Raw genomic sequence first — 20711 nt, forward strand, 5'->3', positions numbered from 1 at the left:
GCACTTGTCTTGGTCTGTGTTTTTCAGTACAACATTACTGTGATGAAATGCCGCCCATACAGCATGCGCTACATGGATTAGGGCCATTTAGCTGACATATCTCAAAAAGTAATGGACAATGAGAAGCAACCATCTACCAGGCATCAGCATTTGAACTGATACAATATTTTTGAACAGAGTTGGAAAGCAAATGATAAGGTGATCTCATTAAAGGCCCCATGTTTTGGTATAAACAAATCCAGCAAATCCATTTGAGAGGAAACAAAACACAACACGGTTCATTGCTGTGTTCTGTAAAGCAGTAAGACAGGAGAGCACTGGAGTTCGTATTAGCAAGCCAAGCACTCAGGCTCTGAACGTTATGGCAAACTGGTGATACTCCTGGGCATATCAATGCACCGAGCAAGAAGTTCTGTAAAATGTTTCTTCAAAAATTCTGGTCTGTCAGCCTCAGGACACTCAAATCAATCTCCCAAAGCACCTGCAGGGGTCAGAGTACTTTTGATTCACCAGAAGTTTCCACCAAAAAAAAAACCCCGCTGTGATTTGGGTAAAAGCAGTATGTAAAAACATACCTTCAGTGTGTAGCTTTGCTGAGATTGGTTTTAGAATGAGGCATACATTTCCTGTGGCTGTATTTTTAAAATACTATTCACGAATCTGAGTCTGTGCAGACAGGAGTTACAAAACTGATTTCAGTGCTGGAGAGGATGCACGATACAATACCTAACGAAGACTTGAATTCAATGGTCTTAGTTTACCAAAAGATGAAAAGTGATCTGATTACAGAATGTTAATACTTCTGTGTGGAAAAATCAACTGGTCTATGAAAAACATGTAGGTATTTTTCCAGGACCTGTGCGCAATAGGTTCAATATTTCCCAGACATGCCTGACCTACCAGTCCTGTACTGTACTGATGTGCGGTATACTCAAGGCACAAAGAATTCGTAGGACCTACTGTGTCTTTGCATGTGTGGGAACAAAGAAGTGCTAGAAGCAGTACAAAACCAGATGAAGAAGAAAGCTAGGAACAGCTCAGATAAGAAAGTTGTAGGGCCCCGAGAAAAAGAGAGCAAACTTTTGAGCTGAGTGCCAACAGAGAGAGGCTTCAGCTGTGAGCAGGATTAGTGCCCTGCGTCATAGGCTGTTTAACCCATAATAGCTTCATGTAAGGGAGCAAACCACAGAAATATTTGTGCTACAAGTATAAAATTTAGGGTTCTTGTCTCCTCAGGCCTTGTCCTTTAGGTGCAAGTCGTAAACTACTCATGCACATGCTTGTATTTCCCTTTTCTGGCCCCACTAAATATTTCATTGCACAGTGGCACAGCTTCAGCAGGAAAGGTAGAAAAGGCTCTTGCCCCAAACCTGAGAGGAGTCCATAGGGACAATGAGGTACTCCTTCGAAATCAGCAAATCTGATATTTGATGACTTTACAGGGAAGGTGAATTTCACTGCTTTCCCCAGCAAGAAACAGTGAAGGATTCTTACAGGGAAATTGACTTGATTTACTGCCTCTTGGTTTACTAAGGGATTTAGATCCTAAGATCCAAATCACTTAGGAGTAAGTAGATTCAGCTACTGAAGTGAGATCCAGCTCCTAATTTCCCCTAGAAACAGTTTAGTAAATACTGCAAAATTCAACTGTGGGAGGATGAAAAGCATTCTGACAAACAGGCTGTAGCAGCTGAATTTTCTTGGGCTTGTTTTTCTGTAATACTAGTGTTGTATTGAAGCCACATCTAGGCTGGATGAAGTTGCAGCACTAATAGGAGCGGAGCTGTAGAGCTTGCTTGGTCGTCACGTAATTGGAGCTTTTGCAAAACCACGCAGTGCTAATGAGAAAGCTACTACCCCCTTCACTAACTCCTCCGCCCCTTGCTCCCCTCACTACTGGTGAAATCCCTGTATGAAATATAGGTGTTCAGCATAAATATCCTGATAGGTCTGACAGTCACAATAACCACAACTGAAATACACATTGCATTTTCTTGACATAGGAAAAGATATCTATAGTACCAAAAATTAAAACGTTTCTTTTTTTCTTTTTTCTTTTTTTTCTAATAAGAAGCAAAATATCAGAATGTCTTCATTCCGATTCCAAAGTTTGTTTTCACTATGTTGATATACACCAATAATTCCTTATGTATATTTGGATTCTGTAACAACGGTGATTTTAATGCTAAAGTTATACTTCTTTCTATGCAAACATTTTATTTTTTTCTGTGCTTCATGGTGTCTTTGTTGCACATTAAATTTCCCCTTTATTCTTTAGTCAGTTAAGATCACTTGTGTCTCCTTTGTAGCAGTCTCTAGATATAAACTTTCCTGTAAACAGGTTATACACATGAGCAATCTCTACTTGCAGAAAAAAAAAGAATCAAGATGAAACCTGCCACTATTACAAGCAGTGCTGAATCAGTCTGAACCACATGAGAATAATTTCTCTCTTCTTCACAGAGATATCATAGACTTATTATAGTAGTAGCTGCAAGGTGTTTCAAAACCTTTAAATGGAAAATGGTGTGAAATTGGAAAACTGAATATGAGAATTCATTTTAATAGAAACAATCATTTTAAGAATTGTTTTGAGCCAGTTCCCAATAAATATATATCCCACCAGGTAGTCTCTGCTGTTTTTTTCAATCCCATAAACCTTTCCTCTCAGTTGAATCCCTAGCTTGGGACAGCTCAGTGGTTCAATATATAAGTCCGGAATAACCAACAGACAGAAGTGTTTGCAGATTTTCCTAATACATCTTGGACTGCTCATAGGGAACATACAAGTAAAAGGACCTGCTTTTTTAATGGACCCAAAACAACCGCATAAGCAATTTGAAAATGCAATTGCATGACTAATTTATTTCTATATGTTTTTTAACAAGCAGAAGCTATAAATTAATAAAAATGACAAACAAATAAGCTATAAATGAATAGGAATGGCCATTTGCGGGCGCAGTTCTTCACGTTGCACTTAAATCACTGTAATCATTACACATTCAAGTTAAGGATTTGTTTGGATCTAAGCATTTTATAATATGTATCTTACAAATTACAAGGTTAAAGAATTAGGAAGTCAATACCTGTTTAAGGCTTGCTACCAGGAGGCTTTCAGGAGAAATAACTGTTGTGTCTAAAAATGTAATTTTGTATTTAAATTGATCACCCTCAAGGTCATGCTGGTTCTAGCTTCTTTAGCATGAAGAAAATCTTTTTAACAAATAAGCACAGTTAGCACAGAAAGACAATTTGCCGTCAGTTTACAAAAGAAAAGTAGAAGCATTTTAAATGGGTATGTCAGTCTAGCAAATATATGCATTTTAGTTACAGAAAATCTGGCCACCAGAAAAGTAGGTGGATTAGATCAGCATCTACATCCATTTTCATAGTGCTGCATACTGATAACTGATAAAATATTAAATATTAAAATACAAAACTGAAAATTCTGTGTTTATTTCACTGCAATCTGCTGGGTATCAATATCTACAATATAAAATAGATAAAATCAGATAGCATGAGGGATACACTCGATGTGATGTAAAAGCTATCATAGCTAATTCCCCAGCTCAATATGTCCAAAGGAAATTATCTTCACAGAGTTCTAGGCAAGGTATTTTTTCTCAAACATGGTTTTGAGCTATTGAAGGAAAAGCATGAGAGGCTAAAGTTAGCAGGACTAAGCTGAAGGGTAGCTGCTTATCAAGGTAAGTCAGGCCCCAGCTGTAATACTTTTTATTTCTGCTCAAATTCATCAAAACTTGTCTGAGCTTCAGACTCTTCAAAATGTGACCTGGCGTCTATAACCAATTCAAACAGGGGCAAAATGGCTTGTCTTTTGTTTTGCTTTAGACAAATGCTACAAGGAAAAAATGTCAAATTATGAATGAATTACAGCCTTATTCAGAGACCACTATATAAATTGAATTTTTATTTTTTTTTTTCAGGAACAAGTTTAAAATGTTCTTTAATAACATAGTTAATGACAATCTCACATTTCTCTTTTTCTAAGAGGATTAAATCTATAAAACATCTAAAAATATATACCTTCTGTGTTAGAGAAATTTTACTTCATCAATACATTTATATGTGTGGGCCTACTCAGCTCTTGATTATCAAGAGTATCCAGAAAAAAAAAAAAAAAGTACCCACAGGCAGTACAAAATGTATGCAAGGGGGAACACACAATGAGAACAGAATGGAGAAGAGAGTAGGTTGGTGACACAGCTGGCTGGAGAGGCAGGGACCCCTGAGACAGCCCTATCCCAGTGGGTATGCTTCATCCAGGTGCCTCTGCTCTTGCAACATGCTTAATCCATAACCCAGAGAAATCATCAGCGGTTAATTGGGAGGCAACTATAGCTGAACCTGCTGTATGGCAAGGGGGCCGTATAAAGCCCTGTGAGTTTCCTGACATTATTTTCTATAACTCTTCCAGGCAGCGTTTCATATTCTGGCTACGTTCTGACTGTCTGAACTCATGGAAGCCTGCGGTTATTAAGACCATCTCAACCAGGCCCTTTACGTATTTAGCAAATTAAAACTATTTTTGATGTCTTTATTAAAGCTGGATAGAGCTTGCACTCCAAGAAATCACAGAGTATTTCCGATGTTTTTCCTAACACTTTCTAGATTTTAATGCTGATAAATGCAACTGGCCATAAAACCACCGATCCCTACTGACTTGCTTCCATTCGTGTCTCTAATCACCTTCTCAGTTTCTTTGGATGATGATGTGGGTTAGCAAAAATGTTTAGGACAAAGTCAAAGGCTCTTCTGGTTATTACAACTTTATGTATAACAAATTAAGAAATTTGGCTTCTAATATCTACCGTGTGTGTTGACGAAATCAGATTTTCCTGGTTTGTCCATTCTAGGAAACTAGCGCTGCTTACGAGAATAAAGCAGAGGCATTTTCCCAAATTAAAACAGTATTTCTGTAAATTGTCTGATCTTCTTTATTTCTCTTAATGGATAGCAAATAGCGAGTCTAATTGTTCAGCTTCTTAACAGATCGGTTAGAACTACGCACAGCTTGGATACCATTTGCAAAGCCCATATGTCTAAAGTTACTGTGGTGTGCATACAGTGAGAGAAAAAGATTAGTATAAATCAGCATTTATACAAATTGTTTGGTTTGCATTATTTTTTTATAGCATCTTTGGGCAAAAACAGAGTAAAGATATTATTTCAAGGTCAACTAGGCCTTACTCCTTCCGTCCTTGTTTCCTTTTAGTATTTCCTTGTTTGTGTTGTGATAATAGTTGGCCTCCCTTGGCTGATTTAAATATATTAACAAGAATTATTCACTAGCTTCTGTCGTTATTCTTTAAATTATTAGAAATATGGTGACTTGTCTTTTAAATTGCTAACTAGACTGAGAGACTTTGCCAGTCTGAAGTTTGTGTAGGCTTCAGCAAATGTTAATGCACTCAGCCTATATCAGAAGATGCTCAACATCATGCAAGATCACATTCCCTTTCTTTCAGTATGCAGGAAGACATATTCAGTAGATTTCCTGGTCCAGGTTGCTTGAAAGAAGCAAATGGATGTTGATGCATGCCCAGTGTTTTGAACACCGTTCACCTTTTCAAGTTTGAACTTGGAATCATAATATTAGGGACACAGGTGGGGTTAAGGAAACAAGCGGGAAGGTAAAACGACTTGCTTATAAAAAGGGCAGCAATATAGTTAGAAAGAGAACACAGCATCTCCTGCCCCTCAAAGTATTTCTGCCTCATAAACTCACCATTTCAGATAATGTTGAGAAAATAGTGGCGCAAGGAAGCAAGCCCTGAACAGCAGAAAAACCTTAGCAGTAAGAAAGAAAGAGGCTGGTTTGGTTTGAATGGACCCATAGAGAGAAACTGGACAGGGAAGTTTTCTCAGTCCAGGGGAAAGACGGGATGGATACAATTATGTGGAATAGCCTCCTACCGTCAGCAGGAACTTGCGAGATATTGGCAGTTTCCTAGACATTTTCAGTTCTCTCACTTTCTAGCAATAAAACACATGACATCATCAGTATTATTCTCCTGGCCCTTTGGTCTTTGCTAACAGGGGATTAATGCCAACAGCCTAAGTCACCCCCTTTAAGGCAAAAGGGTTCTCCTCTCATGAAATCTTCAGGTCATCATTGCTTTTGAGTTGAAGTACATCTCCTATTCTAGGAAATCCTTTACTTATGGGTTTTTGTGAAAGAAGTAACTGCTTTCCTCTTTCCTTCACAGTGCATTTCAGCCTTTTGTAACCTGCCCCCCAGGTTAACTGGGCTATAGGTTGAATAGATAGATTTTAGCATACTTTAGCTGATGATGGTGAGTTTATCAAAAATACTTTCTAAGGTTTCATATAATTATTGTGTTCTCTTGAGTGCTTCTTTGACTGACACGTTTTTGCCTTTTTGCATTTTTATTATAATTTTTTTTTCTTCCTTCAGAAAAGAAGTGACAGAGAGTTTAGGTTACTAATTTGAGAAAAGGGCTGATCAAATCTCACAAGACAATCTTTAATTACTACGAGAAACACTGCTATTGGCTCCTATTATTTTATGGCAGTGAACCTGTTAGAATTCTCTTACTTAGTAAGGAGAAAGTCTTACTAAGTAAGGAGAAATTCTTACTTATAAGGAGAAAGACTTGCTTTTATGCTTTATCTGCTTACCACTTCAAGCAATGCAGACTAGCAGCAAAAACTTATTTTTTACAAGGCAGTTAATCTGGCTCTAGAGGTGATTTTTTATTGCTAGATTTGCAAACAGCAAGCAGCTAACACCTAGGAATATGGTACAAGGCATGTACAGCCTTTTCACACGCTGTTTTAGCTACAATCTATCATAAGAAGCTGTAGCACTGTCACCATCTTGACTTGAGTTTTATAACTGTTATTCTCAGCATTCAGACGGATCTCTTGATGAGGCTGAGACTAGAGTGCTGCTCCAGTCCTGTTGCCCTCCTACACTGAGTAGTACATTTTGGTAGGGTAAAACCACTGTTGTCATTAATAGTTCCTCACTGATGCTGTCTCAAAAAGACAAACAAGTGAGCAGGAAGAGGACAATTGTTCACAGTTCCCCTGACATACTTGAGAGAGAGAGAGTTGAGAGAACAACTGGAAGCAGGATGTAATCAAAGTTCAGGTCCTTCCTACACCTTCTGAATCATTTTTTATTTCAAGCAAGGGCAAAAGCACCTTGAGCCACCTTCCTTTCTTTGGTCATCCAACATAGGCTTTTGCAGATCAACCCCCCAGTGAATTCCTTTCTTAATAACATTTTCCTATCTCTTAACTCAAAGCATTTTCATTTTCTTTCATACAAGAAAGGGTATTCCTTGATTCAGCTTAAGTCATGAAATTGGAATCATATCAGTTTTTAATTTAGTCTGGTGCTTTATAGAGAACCTATTAAAATGAATACAAAAATATACAGATGTACTCTTCCTTAATTATTGAATTTCTATAGGTCTTCATTCTCAATATAATGATTTTAAGGCACAACTATTATTATTTTTTTTAAGAGAATGTATTTTCAGTTCTGTAGCTGAAGCTAAAAAAATGACAATTATGCAGTATGCAGTATTTCAAGTCCAGCTGGTTATTTGCTACAATTTTTGCCATAATACCCTTGATATTTTCAGTTTGTTGTAAGAAAGGATGGCCATCATAGTCCTACACTGAAAGCTACACTCAAAGCTGTACTTAGTAACCGTTGCTGTTGAATCAGGAAACACCTCATCTGGAGAATCTAAAGAAATAAAATTAAGAGATTAAGAGAAAAAAAGGCATATGCATTCCTTTCTTCTTCATACTATCTACAGTGCTATGAATAATGAGCTGTAGTACTTCATAACGCTTATACTTCCATTCACCACAGAAATTGAAAAGGAGTATAACCCCCAGCTTGTAGCTCCCACTGTGATTTATCTAACTTTGATAATGGTCAGGTATGCTTCTAAAGTACAGTATCAACTGATCAACACATCCCCCTTCCATAAATTCACAAAGACATTTTTCCTGAGTTCTGCTGAGCTTTTTCATTTTAGTTGAAGTTGTTGCAATTGTTATGCCAGCCAGTGACCTCCAGAGCTGACAGCCTGAATCTTTATAACGCCTGCTGAAAAGCCAGCCTCTTCAGGCGAGGGCTGCAACAAACTGGAACTTCTCTGAGATGAAGGCAGTGGTACATGCATCAATTGGAAAGGAAAATGTGCAACAAATAAATGAAAAGTTTATCTGGTGGCTCTCACTATGGTTTGGTGGTGATGGGTGATCAACCCTGGCTGATGGGTGATCAGCTTTAAAGTACGTTCTTAGAGTTTGGACAAAGCAATCATTGCAAAATCTGTGGCAGTGTTTAAATACTTGCCTTTCAGATAATAATTTTAAATACCCCCCTTTCCTCCCCCCTGTGTTACATAGGTTGTTGGGGTACTGTCAAGTTCTTTGCAAAGCAGTTATAAAACTCTGTGATTTGGTAGAAAATTCTCTAGTGAGTTGTATATCTATTTAATACTTATCATTAGCAAATATATCAAAACATATCAGTAGACCTTTCCTAACTATATCTAAGTGGCAAGAGGTAGTCTTTAATAGCTCTTCCGTACTGGAGGTTTTTTTTTTTTGTGTGTCATAAAAGGGAACGAGCTACATGGGTATTCTAGATAGCAGCTAGAAGTAGTGAAAGCTGGTATTTTTCCTCTTAGTGTAGAAAATCATCTCTCCAAGTTTCTAGGGTATTAGGAAAGTCTTTTTCTGTTGTTTTGCTTTTCTTTGTATTAATGGATAAGCCGGGGCAGATTTGTCACTGATATCTCTGGGTTCAGTAGAGATCTCTGATGGAGTCAAGAAACATACAACAAAGAGAAAATGTGTTGGTTCAGGAGAGGACTTGAAGTAATTTAGATTTTTTTTTTCCTTTTTACAAAATAGGCAAAGAAAAGTGAAAATTATCAAAAGGAATACTCCTTGGACATTTATTATTCTCTCTGTATCAATTATTTTTTCCACATCACCATGAATAATTCAAATATACATCTTAGTTTATATTCCATGCTTTGTCTTTTTGCTACTTCAATGCAATTTTTAATAAGTGAGATTTAAAGCTTGACAGTGACAAAAACAGTATTGGTTTAACTACGGATTTCTGATGAACATGTTTTTAATAGAAAAATCCACATCTGGCTTTCTCATAAACTTGGCTTTTTCTAGTCACAGAAGTACAAGGCTGTACTGCTTACCTTCATTCTAAATCTAACTGGTCTCAGAATTTTTGTACTTATGTATTGCTAATTTATCCAGACAGTAACCATGACAATATTGATAACATTTGCAGAATAAATAGGACACAAGACTGTTTACCTAGGAAGAGTCATCATTTAGAATATTATCAAGATACTTGGCAGTCTTAGATGTAGACTAAGATTTAGGCATTAATATTGCCTATTGTACTAAAAACTATTAGACCTGAACTTATTGTTACTGAGAGATACCAGTTGCTCAGAATTCTTTTAATCTTCAGAAAGGGCTGAAGAGGCTCTAACAGATTCTTCTTTCCCTTGCTATGCCACACGCAAGGTTGGCTGGCTGTCCATCTGATCTCCTGAGTCTCTTGGGTGGAGAGACCAGAGTTATGGTTGTAACTGCTGTTTTGCCACATGACCATAGCTGTATTTCTCCATTTTTGTTTACATTTGTTTGTTGTCTGTCTTGGTTAGATAGCTGGAGCATCCTCCACTACATGCATATGTAGTGTTTAGCAGGTTGGTCCTAAATAAATAGTTAATACGAAAAAATCAGTGACTTTTCTTGCCATATACTAAGAAATCCTATGAAAAGAGGATTATAGAAGGGTTAACAGAAATATCTTCTGTTTCCTCCCATTTCAATCCAAGTTTATGGTAATTTGAATGAACTAAAAGGAGGTTAATTTCTTCTTTGTTCTTTTCCTGTTATATCTTTTTCTATCAATACTCTATCCTTATAATTATCATGACCTGTATTGAAGGTTAAACCTGTCAGTTGTTCTTTAAATTACTTTCATTAATGCTTAAGTTATTTAATCCTTCTGCTGGGGAGAATATTCATTGGGGTGCTGTGTTGACTCTATCTCTGATACTTCTTAGGCTTTATATTTAAGCCTGTGGAGAAATGTTATCATTCAGAGCAGCCAGGGTTGATTCTTCATAACCTGGGACCTCAGTGCAAAACACTTCGTTTGTGATATAGAAAAATTTGATTATATTGCTACCATACTATCTCAAATCATTGTTTGGAGTTCAAATCAGAGCAATTGGATGCTCTGTCTTTTGCAGAACTTCCTGTTCATTACAAAATACGATTTTGTCTGTTTCCTGAAACACTTTCCTCTTCTATGTTTTGTAGTTCAGAGCTTTGACTCAGTTCAGCCAATAAAAAGGTACAACAGGGCCATAAAATGAACTCTGTTGACAATCTGGGGCAGTGCAGATGGCTACCATTGCTTGTTGTGGCATGTATTTCAGATGAGTCAGATCAGAGCTCAGGTTTGACAGTACACTGTCAATTTCTGTCAGGTGAAGCAGATTATTGATGACTTTTACTGCTGGATGAAACCTAAAGAAAACCAGAAGCTGTTAATATAATGTTGGGAGAGCGCTGGCAGAAGCAAGATTCTCTGGTAGTCCTAGGTAGTCCATTTAGATGTGTTTTTCTACTTCTTCAACAGCTACGCTGAGTATAGATTTCCTTTCTCTTTATTTCTATTGTTAGAATAACAATAACAAATGAATTGGCCAGTGTTAATGTTAGTCAAACAGCTGTTTCCAAATCTGCCAATCATATTTGCAGGTTTTCCTTCACGATCTACAGGAGTCACTGCTATACTGTTAAAGTATCCCAAATATCAAAGACTGAAAACTCTGCAAATACAAGGAAAAATCATCATCAACTAAAACATGAAACAGGAGATCATTTCTCTGGGCCACTAACAAATCCCGGATTTCAGAAAACAAATAGCTATTTTCTGTCACAACTGCATGATAGGATTTACTTTGTGCTTTAAATACAATTATAGTTAATGCTGTATCTAACTGAATATGAAAGGAAGTGGCAGAAAGGGAGAAGAGGAGGGCTGGTCATCATTATATCAGGTGAGCAAGAAGAAGCAACAAGGAAGTTAGTGCCTGCTGATTCCGTACCCTTGCTACCTTTATACCTCAAGGTGCCATTGGTCCCTAGTTTCCACTGTCAGGTACTGGGATCTTTGGGAGAAAACACTTATGGGTAGTTTTCTAGTTAGCGGTGGTCTAAGGGAAGCCTTGCTAAATACAGACAAGATATCACAAAGACCCAGGGAAGTATGCTGTCTAAAGCAGTGGAAACTTGCACATTTAGGGGAGCTGTCTGTAAGGTGCCTTTGCAGTTCAAAGACATTTCTCACCTGCGTCAATATTCTCCCTGCAGCCTCCTCAACCTTCTTTAGCGTCTTGGCTTGAATTCCTTTCTCTGCTTCTCTCTCTCTCATTTGTTTGTTTGTTTTTAAGGTCAACAGTTATGAAGGGGTTTGTGATAGGCAAGTTTAAAAGCACATGATTTTTACAGGTTTCATAGATCTCTAGCTATGTCTGTTCACACAGTCCTATGAAACAGAAACTGAATTTATATTGAACCCATGGAAAAAAAATGCAAAATAGTACTGTAGTTTGGATATTTCAGAGAGCTCACTTCTTGCTCGAGTTAACTCTGCTATGTTATATGTAAGTCCCCCCAAAGATTTGGGGAATTATTTGAAGCACTGGCTTTGTGCGTTACCACACCAGCTATGACTGTCTCAGGAGCTTTAACTAACAGCCACAGGATAAATTCTCTAGGGCAGCAGAGTTCCTCCCACACCTTCATATCTTTGAAATTAATTTCCTTTACAATTTTGACAGATCACAAGTTTTGTTAGCTTCAGAAGGCAATGAAAAAAGCATTTAAGTGAACTTTTTTGATTCTGTACTTTCCATCTAGACATGGAAACCTAGCCCAGACTCTAAATGCAGTCTTTGCAAAGTACAAGGATTTTACTGTGCTTTCATAAAATAAATGTAACTTTAGTAGAGAAATTGAGGTAATACACAAAGGATATACATAGCAGCAAAGGAAGAAAATACACTACCTCAGAACAGAGACTGAAAACGCAGTCTGGTATACGGCATCCTCTGCCACCAAATAAATAACACATAAAAAGATGGAGAATTAATGTTGCCTGTTGATGAAAGTGGTTGATGGATAGGCCAAATCCTCTTTTAAGATGAATGTACCCATATGATATCAGTGACAGATAGCATATTCTCTCTGGGAAAAATAGACATTTTATGACATTCATTGAAATTTACTATTAATTAAAATAATTTGCTCAAATGTTTCTCTTGGTATGAAGCACATTTTGTAATAGATTATATAATTAAATCACCCAGACTCTCGGAAATAAGAGCATTTGTGCTCAACAGATGACATTTTTAATTTAAGTCTTCTCCTTTGATACAATAGCAAACAGCAGCAAATGCAACAATAACATTCTTCTAAGATATGGGAGGTATGGCAGCAATGATAATATTGTGCCTCAGTGACCATTAACCTACATCAGCAAATGTCAGCTGGAAATCTAAAGGGTACTGAGACAATTTTTCACAGTCGCAAAAAAGCAGATGAGAAAGCTGAACGTATTTACATGTATCCAGATATGCATTATATGATCACGTGGATTCCTGACAAGTCAGAAGAGTTACATTCAACCAACTGTTACGAAATTCAGTCAGAAAACAGAAAAAAAATTATTCAACAAAATCTGAAAGAGTTTTTCTTTGAAGGGCAATACTCATTTCTGTCACATTATACAAGGAACCTTGGTTTGGGGCGAAGATCCTGGGTTTTCTTTTTTCTTTTTTTTTTGGGCCAGCTGTCAAAGAAAATAAGTGGACAATAAAGCTATATTAGGATATTTTTATTACCAAGATTAAAGCACAGAAAATGAAATGGAACTCAATTCTTCCAGACTAGGGAAATCTTACTTTTGATCCTCCAAAGCTGAAATGTCTTGGAAGTATTGAGTTTAACTGTTTCCCATTTCCAAAGTATTTCAGTTTTCAGGTGCATACTGATAAAAGTCAGGGAAATGTAGGATTAAATTCCTGCTGGCATTACTGACAGGGCTTATATCAGAAAGCCCAGCAAGGAGGGAAAATGGTGAGGAGATCCTTTCTCTACCCAAGAAGACTTGAACCTGCATTATCCCCCTTCCTGAGCAGTGCTTCCACAGAGTGTCACTGATTGCTCTGGGCAGCTCCAGGTGATGTTCCATTTTGTATTAGACCACAGTGTTTGAGCCCAGGTATTTCTTGCCTTTGCCAGCCACCAGCCACTATATACTCTCTCTGTCTTTTTTTTTTTTTCTTTTTTTTTTTTGTCTCAGTAGGCCACTCACAATGAACAGTGTCAATTAAAGATAGTATATAGTCCATAGCATATTAGAAGATAGTGAGAGGTTAGTGCAACGCTTAGTAACACCAGTTCAAAACTTCTCAAGAAGCTAAAGTGGAACATGAGTCTCACATTTCTAATCTGAATGGTTTAACTACAGAGCCTAGCCCTTCTTTTCTTTAAGTCACATACACAAACATTGATATGTTGAAACACTTCATTTTATATATATGTTAAATGGTGATTTCTGATATTTTAAAAGCATTTTTGCTAAAATTACTTGACAGACTCAGACCAAACTGGTGAACATCTTTGTTTATTCTCAAACTATATATTTTTGGTGACATACTCCCAGAATGTTATTAATGACTTCATTGTTTCCTTCCCTCCTTCCCAGGGAAGGAAAGAAACAATTGTAAATTTCTTTGCACTAAAGCTGCTATAGGAAGTCTGAATACATTCTGAACGATCTATAGTAAACAAAACTTCTTTACAAAATGTAAGAGTAAGGTGAGAATATAAGGGGGTATCTACAAACAATAAGCTGTATTGAGTTACACTCCTATTATCCAGGTAAAGTTTTTCATTAAAGTACTTTCAGGTATTGTTGGGACCCTGCATAAATCAGGATTTCATAATGCTCCAGAGCTATTCCTGCCTCCCTCAGACAATTTGCATTCTGATAATCTTTCATGATAAATAGTCTGTGGATATATCTGTTGCTAGTTACTCACAGACATGGTTAACGAATAGCAGTCTGATTTGTTGCTTTTTTGCTAATAAATGTGATCCAGTTTCTTTATTTTTTTCTCTTGCAGAAGGCCAGGACTCCTCTGCAGCAGTCTTCTCGTTTCTTTCTGACCCATTTTGGATAATCCAAACTGTAAAGCAGCAGTCTATTTCCTAAGCACTGAGTGGCATGCTGTCCTCTTTAGTAATTTGCAGGACATGGTGATCCTCTTATAAAAACATTTTTTCTCAATATTACTACCAAAACAGAAAAGTAAAATAGGAATCTGCTTATAAATATTGTAAATTAAATACTACTGCCGTAGCTCTACAAAACCCCTACTCTGAAGTCTATTCTCCAGACTAATTGGGTCTCAAGCAAAATTAGCAATCAGTTGATGTTCTCTTAGATTAGACATCTCAAATGCCATATTTTAAGCAAAATATCTCACCATCTTTTTTTTTATTATTATTATTTTTTTAAATTCTTTTATAAATGTCATTTAGTAAACCAAGACTGTCTGGATAATAATAATAATAATAATAAAGAGTCAGGTTTCATTTTATTTCAAGTCATAAACTTAAGTCTGAACATGTTTTCATTCCTTCTTCCAAACTTGGTACTACGGTAATCTAAAGCAGTGCATAGAAAATATTTTAATGTTTAATTTTAAGGAGAATGAAGTTAAACACTATATGTTGTGAACCTAGAAGGATTTCAAAGACATACTTTACTGGAGAAATCATCGTCCAAAAATACTTCATATAGCCAGTTGCCCTATATAAGAGGAAAACAGGTAAGAAAGAGGAAGCAAGTTTACTAATTTTAAAATGAAGTATGTCAAAAAGGAAATTTATTATCCAAGTTGGAAGCAGTGTCAGTCAATACCTGAAAGCTTACAAAATTTTGGTTTATAGTCTAAGTTTATGAAGAAAAAAAAAAGTTAGGGAATGTGAGTACTAATTCATATTTAATTAGGCTAGAACAGACTGTGTTCTGTTAAAATTGGCAATAGCATCTCTAGCTTTGAGAAACAATAGATCTCTTATCAATGATACATCTTTGCAGAAGAAACAGCATTGGAACCATATGTTGTGGTCTGGTTTTGGTCTGCTTTTTTACTGAGGAGTCACCATTTTGCTGACAATATACATTGCTCTTACTTGGTTTTAAGATAACAACTACAACAAAAAAATCACATTGCCATTAATGGAAACGGATTTGGATCTCAAGACTTCTGTCTTCTCTGAGAATTCATAGACTGTGGTTGTATCACAGGCAATTGAATCATAAATTCATTCACGGGAATGAATCCATTCATTTTCAGGGATTGCAAAAAGTATGCTAGCAGTGAAATGTTATCTAAAAATTTCCAGAGTGCCCTGCTTAATTAAGGTGCTTATGTTCTATGTTCAGAAGTCATAATCCTATTGAACAGCCTACATCTCATGTGACTTGGAACAAGATACAGTTTAGACTTCTGTATGTATATAGGTGATTAAGGTCCTTTCAGGAAAATCCTAAATGCTTTTATTGAATTGAAATCAAGATCTAGTCTTCCAAGTCACTTTGGCTCTGTCAGGTCTTACTAGTATGCTGCCACGTGCCCATGATTATCCTGTTCATGGGATGTGATGGAGAATGCTATTGTTTCGCCTATGCAAGTCCTTTCTTTGTTTTCTTTTCATGGAGGCAAAAGCAGAAATATGACAGAGGAAGACTAACTTATACACTTGGCCTGCTATTTGTTCAGGATCCAAACAGGGCACATTCCTGGACTGGAAACTATTCCTACATGTAAAGTTTATATTTAAGCCTCATTCTTTTTTCCTCTCAAAAATCATTTGGAGAGCACACATTCATATTGATACAATGATCAGCAGCATAATGTAGGCTTAAACAGGCCAAACAGTTTCCAGTAGCAGAAAAGCGTAACCCCAAGATGAATTCTATAGATGGAAACAGTATTTCCTTTTTAGGAACATTCCTCCTGTTTTTGGACACTGAGGATTTGCCATTAAGAGAACAAAACCCAGGGACACAGGTCAACAAGCAAAATGTCTTTGATGGCGTTAACTGCCCAGACCACATTTAAACTATATGCTTTTCTATGACCTCCCAAATTTTGCTTCTGGGGCAGTAGCAACTAGTGAGGGAGTCCTTGATAGTACAGTTCTTTGGGAAATGAGGATCCAAATGAAATCTGAAGACACAGACGTCATGTGTGCTTGATCCTAGATCCTGATGAAACCCACAAGAGCCACTTGGACTGAGACCACTGCTCATTCTGCAGGAATACAACCCTTCTTCTCTCTCTAAAAGAACAATACAGTGGAAACTCTTCTAGAAGCACATCATGGAATTTCCATTTCCCTGTGCAGGATTTTCCTGTAGAGGACTAATCTGGACATTTAATGGTTTCTTAGCTGAGCTTTAACGTAGGTTCAAAAGCATATGAATGCTCTCATGGGTGGAATAGCAGGCTACTGGAGGATATGAAATATTTCCTCAATGGAGGCATTTACCAAAGCTGCTGTAGGACTTCCATGATTCTATGAAAGCCAAGTCTGCTGAAAATTTTCATGCTAATTTATATAGATGTTTTAAAAAAGAAGTCATGGAATTCCATACCTCATATACATTAATTTTCCATCCAACAGAGTAACTTTGGCCATCTTGTACTTCAGTGAAAACCACCTCTGTAAGCAGAGTGAGACTGAACAAGAACTAGCATAATGGAAAGTTTCGTTTCCAAAATATAATAAAGTTGCAGGAGTAGCGAAGGAAGTGAACATTACTTGCACTTATGGTACACTCATTTATGCTTTTATGAATATGAATTTATGTTTTCCTTTTATGCTTCTGTTTGCATAACTGAAATCTATAATGGCATTTTAAACTGGATTAAAATGTTTCTTTTGTTTCTGCTTTTGAGACTCTTACAGAATAACTTATATTTTAATATTGTTATTATAAATGTTTATGATGGGTAGAACTATGCATGGGCCCAGTCCAACTCCCACTTAAGTAAGTAGAAGGATTCCTTTGATGTTGATTGGGGTCTGGATTAGGCGTTCGATATGTCTTGCTGTTTATATACAGCAGTGTACAAAAGTGTTAATGCTCTATAAATTAGCAAAGACATTATTACCATCTGAATTTCCAGTGCAGATATATTACCTCAAACAAGCAGTTCCATGAGCAGTGGAACTAATGAAGCCTAATTTTCTATGATTTGTATCTGAGGGTGAATTTCCATGTGGTTTCTCTGGAAGCCTTTCCTGTCATGAGAGCAATGAATGGATTACCCTCCTCTCCCTGGCCACTTATTTTCATGAGATTTGTAGAAAATGAATACAGATGAGTCTTCTAGCTCTCTGTTGAATTTGGTTAAAAGTAGACAAGAGGTTTACTAGGGGCTGGCAGATAGGTGACACAAAAACTTACAAATGTTATGGTTACAAGCCACTTTCCTGGGGAAACTGGACTAAAAGTAAAGGAATGCGCACACTGGACTTTGAATCATCAGACTTTGATAATATGCTAAAGGGACAGTTAATAAGAAACCACAAATGTAGATTTAAAAGGAGCCAGAAGTAATCTGAGTTTTAATAAGCAACAAAGAAATCTCGGTTATCCCCTTAAGCACAGCTATGCATTACATAACCTCATGACTTCCCAGGGGACAACAGAGGCATCTTGTTCCAATGAGACCCAATGCCTCCTGGAGCTTCCCAGCATGCAGACGGTATTTGAAATATTTATGGTACTGCTAAATACCTTTGGGACCAGGTGACTCTCCCAAGAATTAAGACTTGCTTTGTAAGCCAGAGCAGAAGGAGAACATAACTTGCCTTCGTTCTTCACTCTGCCCTTTGGTAAATGAAGTAGAGAATAATCTTACTTCATTCCTGGGGAATGCACTCCAAAGAACCCGGGAAAAGTCCTTAAGTGAGTCAGAGGATGGAAAAGAAGAATTCACATCAGATTTTGTGCTCTTTTTTTTTTCCTTTTTTTTTTTCCCCATTATTCTTTATTCTTTCTATCCTCTGAATCTGCATCCTTGACAAGTGTGTTGCAGAAGTAACAATAAACATACTGTGCCAAAGCCAAATGGATCATTGGAATTGACTTTGGTTAAGTTGCTCCTGGAGAAATTTTATCCTCATAATTGTTTTTTGTTTGTTTGTTTGTTTGTTTTTTATCTAATTACATTAATACTTTATAATTAAGAACATATTATAATGTACTTCATAAATGTAACAATCTTCATACCTACATATTTACCCACTATGGAGCACACTAAATAATATAGAAATCAACGTATTTTAGGTGGAATCGGTAGCAGTATTCAAAGTTAACATTGTCTAGTTCTTTTGATTACAATTGCCTATAGTTTTGCCAATGTCAACAACCTGAAATTAAAATTTCTACACTTATGCTCTATTTCAAACAGATTTTATATTTTAAATTAAAAAGAAATCAAAATAATGAATCAAATGTAACAAAATATTTGTGCAAATGTCAGTCATCTTTCCTTCTTAAAAATAAATGTTTTGTACAGCTCTACCATCTCTGTCAAGAGTATTCCAAAAGACAGAAAGAGCAGTCCTGAAATCAGACAGGTGGATGTTGTGATCTGTGGAACATCCGGGCAGAACTGGCCAAATTGTAAACCTTTAAGTTCATCATTTGTACATCCTCAGTGGAGTTTGTTGAAAGCTTACTGATAAAAGTCTCAAAACTTCACATTTGTACTTTCTGACTAAGATCTTCGAGTGACTGGCATTAATTTCGTGTGCACAAAATGTTGTGCAACCTTTGTTAGACTATTTTTTTCCCCCCTAATTTATGGCATATTCCTCTCCCTGCCTTTTAGGGTGTGAGGTGGAGGATGGATGAAGCACAAGAGCCAGAAAGAAAGAAATGTTCTCTTTTATTTTCCTGTACCAAAGTGGGATCTGAAAAAGCTTTACTTTGCCAGGAACTTTTATGCACTGTAGAACAAGACTGTTATAGTCCATATGTTCAAGTAAGTCAAATCAGAGATGTTTTCATTGTGGCATTTTATCATTTGGCTACTTCAGTATTTTCTAAGACCATTTTGATTTTTATGTGTTTTATGATCTAATACTTCAGTTAATAGAACATAATTTACCTGTGACTAATACATTATTTGATAAATTAACTGCTGTTTAGTAAAGCATGTTCACTAAGCAGAGCTTGTGATGCTCTTGGGAAGAATCCTTCTGTATCTTGTTGGCTACTCAAGAAGATATTTTTTCAAAAACTCTAAGTATGTCAGCATTTTTCTTGCAAATCTTTTGCTGGATATAAAATGTAATATGTACAATGTTATATGCTGAATATGATGGTTTGTTGTTCATCTAGTGGTGTGTATCATCTTATGAAATTAATCCCATATTTTTGTGAATGTTTATCCATTCTGTTGCAGACTATCCTCTCAAATCTATTTGTTGTATGTTGTTTCCACAACATGAATGTATAAACAGTTTGAAATCAATCCTGCATGCTCTGTCATGTAGGTGGTATCCAAAAATCTCTTCCAAATTTGGCTATATATTTCATAGCACCTGTTTAATGAGTTCTTAGCACCTGCTCTCCTCATGGGAGTATTAACACTTACTTCAACAGAGATAACATCCGGTCTCTTGTTTGTTGATATCCTCGTACAATATCATCAGCTACAATGCTAGAAGAAACAAACAGTATGCACTTCCTTCACCAGAATAAATGAACAGGATATACTAGCCCACAGGTCTTTCTTTTCTTAACGATGTAGCTATTTCTGCTGGACTTAAGAGTTATCTACTACAGGTAAAGTAAGGACAATGTAAAACTTGCACTTGTCTCTGTGTTCTGGTGAAAACAACATGAAATAGAGAAAGGGTTTACAAAGCATTGATTTCATAGATGCTTTATGCAATTCTCAGCCTTGCCTTTTGTACCACAGCATGACACTGATTTGGGAAAGGGCAGCGGATAGACAGCAAATTTGTACACAGTCTGTCTACTTCTGGCACTCCACTGCAGAGTGCTTCATTAGCTATTAGTTGGTCAGGCTGTGCGTGATCCATTCTTATGCCCTGACAGTATACCAAGTCACAGCATTTGACACTTAAGCAATTAACTGTGTTAATGGAGAATTGCAACACTTACTAGGGCACAGGCCTCCACATATGAATGTTTGTGCTTTGCCACTGTGACCATTTATGTGATTAGAATAGTATTATGTGGAAATTAGCAGTTGGATGTCTCTCTTCTGCATATAAAATGATTACAGTGTGGTGAGGGCTACAAATTGTGCCTTCTAATTTTCTGCAGTATTTCGCAATTCATGTATATCATGTCCCTAGGCAGACCCTGATTTAGGAGATCTTTGAGGTTTAAGTTTTCAGATTCTTCTCATTTATTGGAGAAGAGTACAGTTTTTTAGCATAAATGAGAAACAGGGACAGAAAGTTGAAACTTTGCTCGTACATATTGGATAATCATTAAACAGATTGTCAGGCATTGCTAT

At 36.7% G+C, this 20711-nt stretch overlaps 1 long non-coding RNA gene across 2 annotated transcripts in view; it reads left to right on the forward strand.

Annotated features, from left to right (window-relative positions):
- Positions 1 to 19790, forward strand: part of LOC308191514 — a 36827-nt gene extending 17037 nt beyond the window's left edge. Inside the window, exons 2-3 of one of the 2 annotated variants that reach the window (XR_013948088.1) lie at positions 14259 to 14966; positions 16409 to 19790. This is a non-coding gene — a long non-coding RNA (uncharacterized lncRNA). Of the gene's footprint in view, positions 1 to 14258 lie in introns of both variants that reach the window. The other variant, XR_013948087.1, reaches the window with a different exon arrangement.
- Positions 19791 to 20711: the final 921 nt, after the last annotated feature.

The sequence above is a fragment of the Anser brachyrhynchus genome (assembly GCF_964034855.1).
Source record: "Anser brachyrhynchus genome assembly, chromosome: 3".
Taxonomy (NCBI): Eukaryota; Metazoa; Chordata; class Aves; order Anseriformes; family Anatidae; genus Anser; species Anser brachyrhynchus.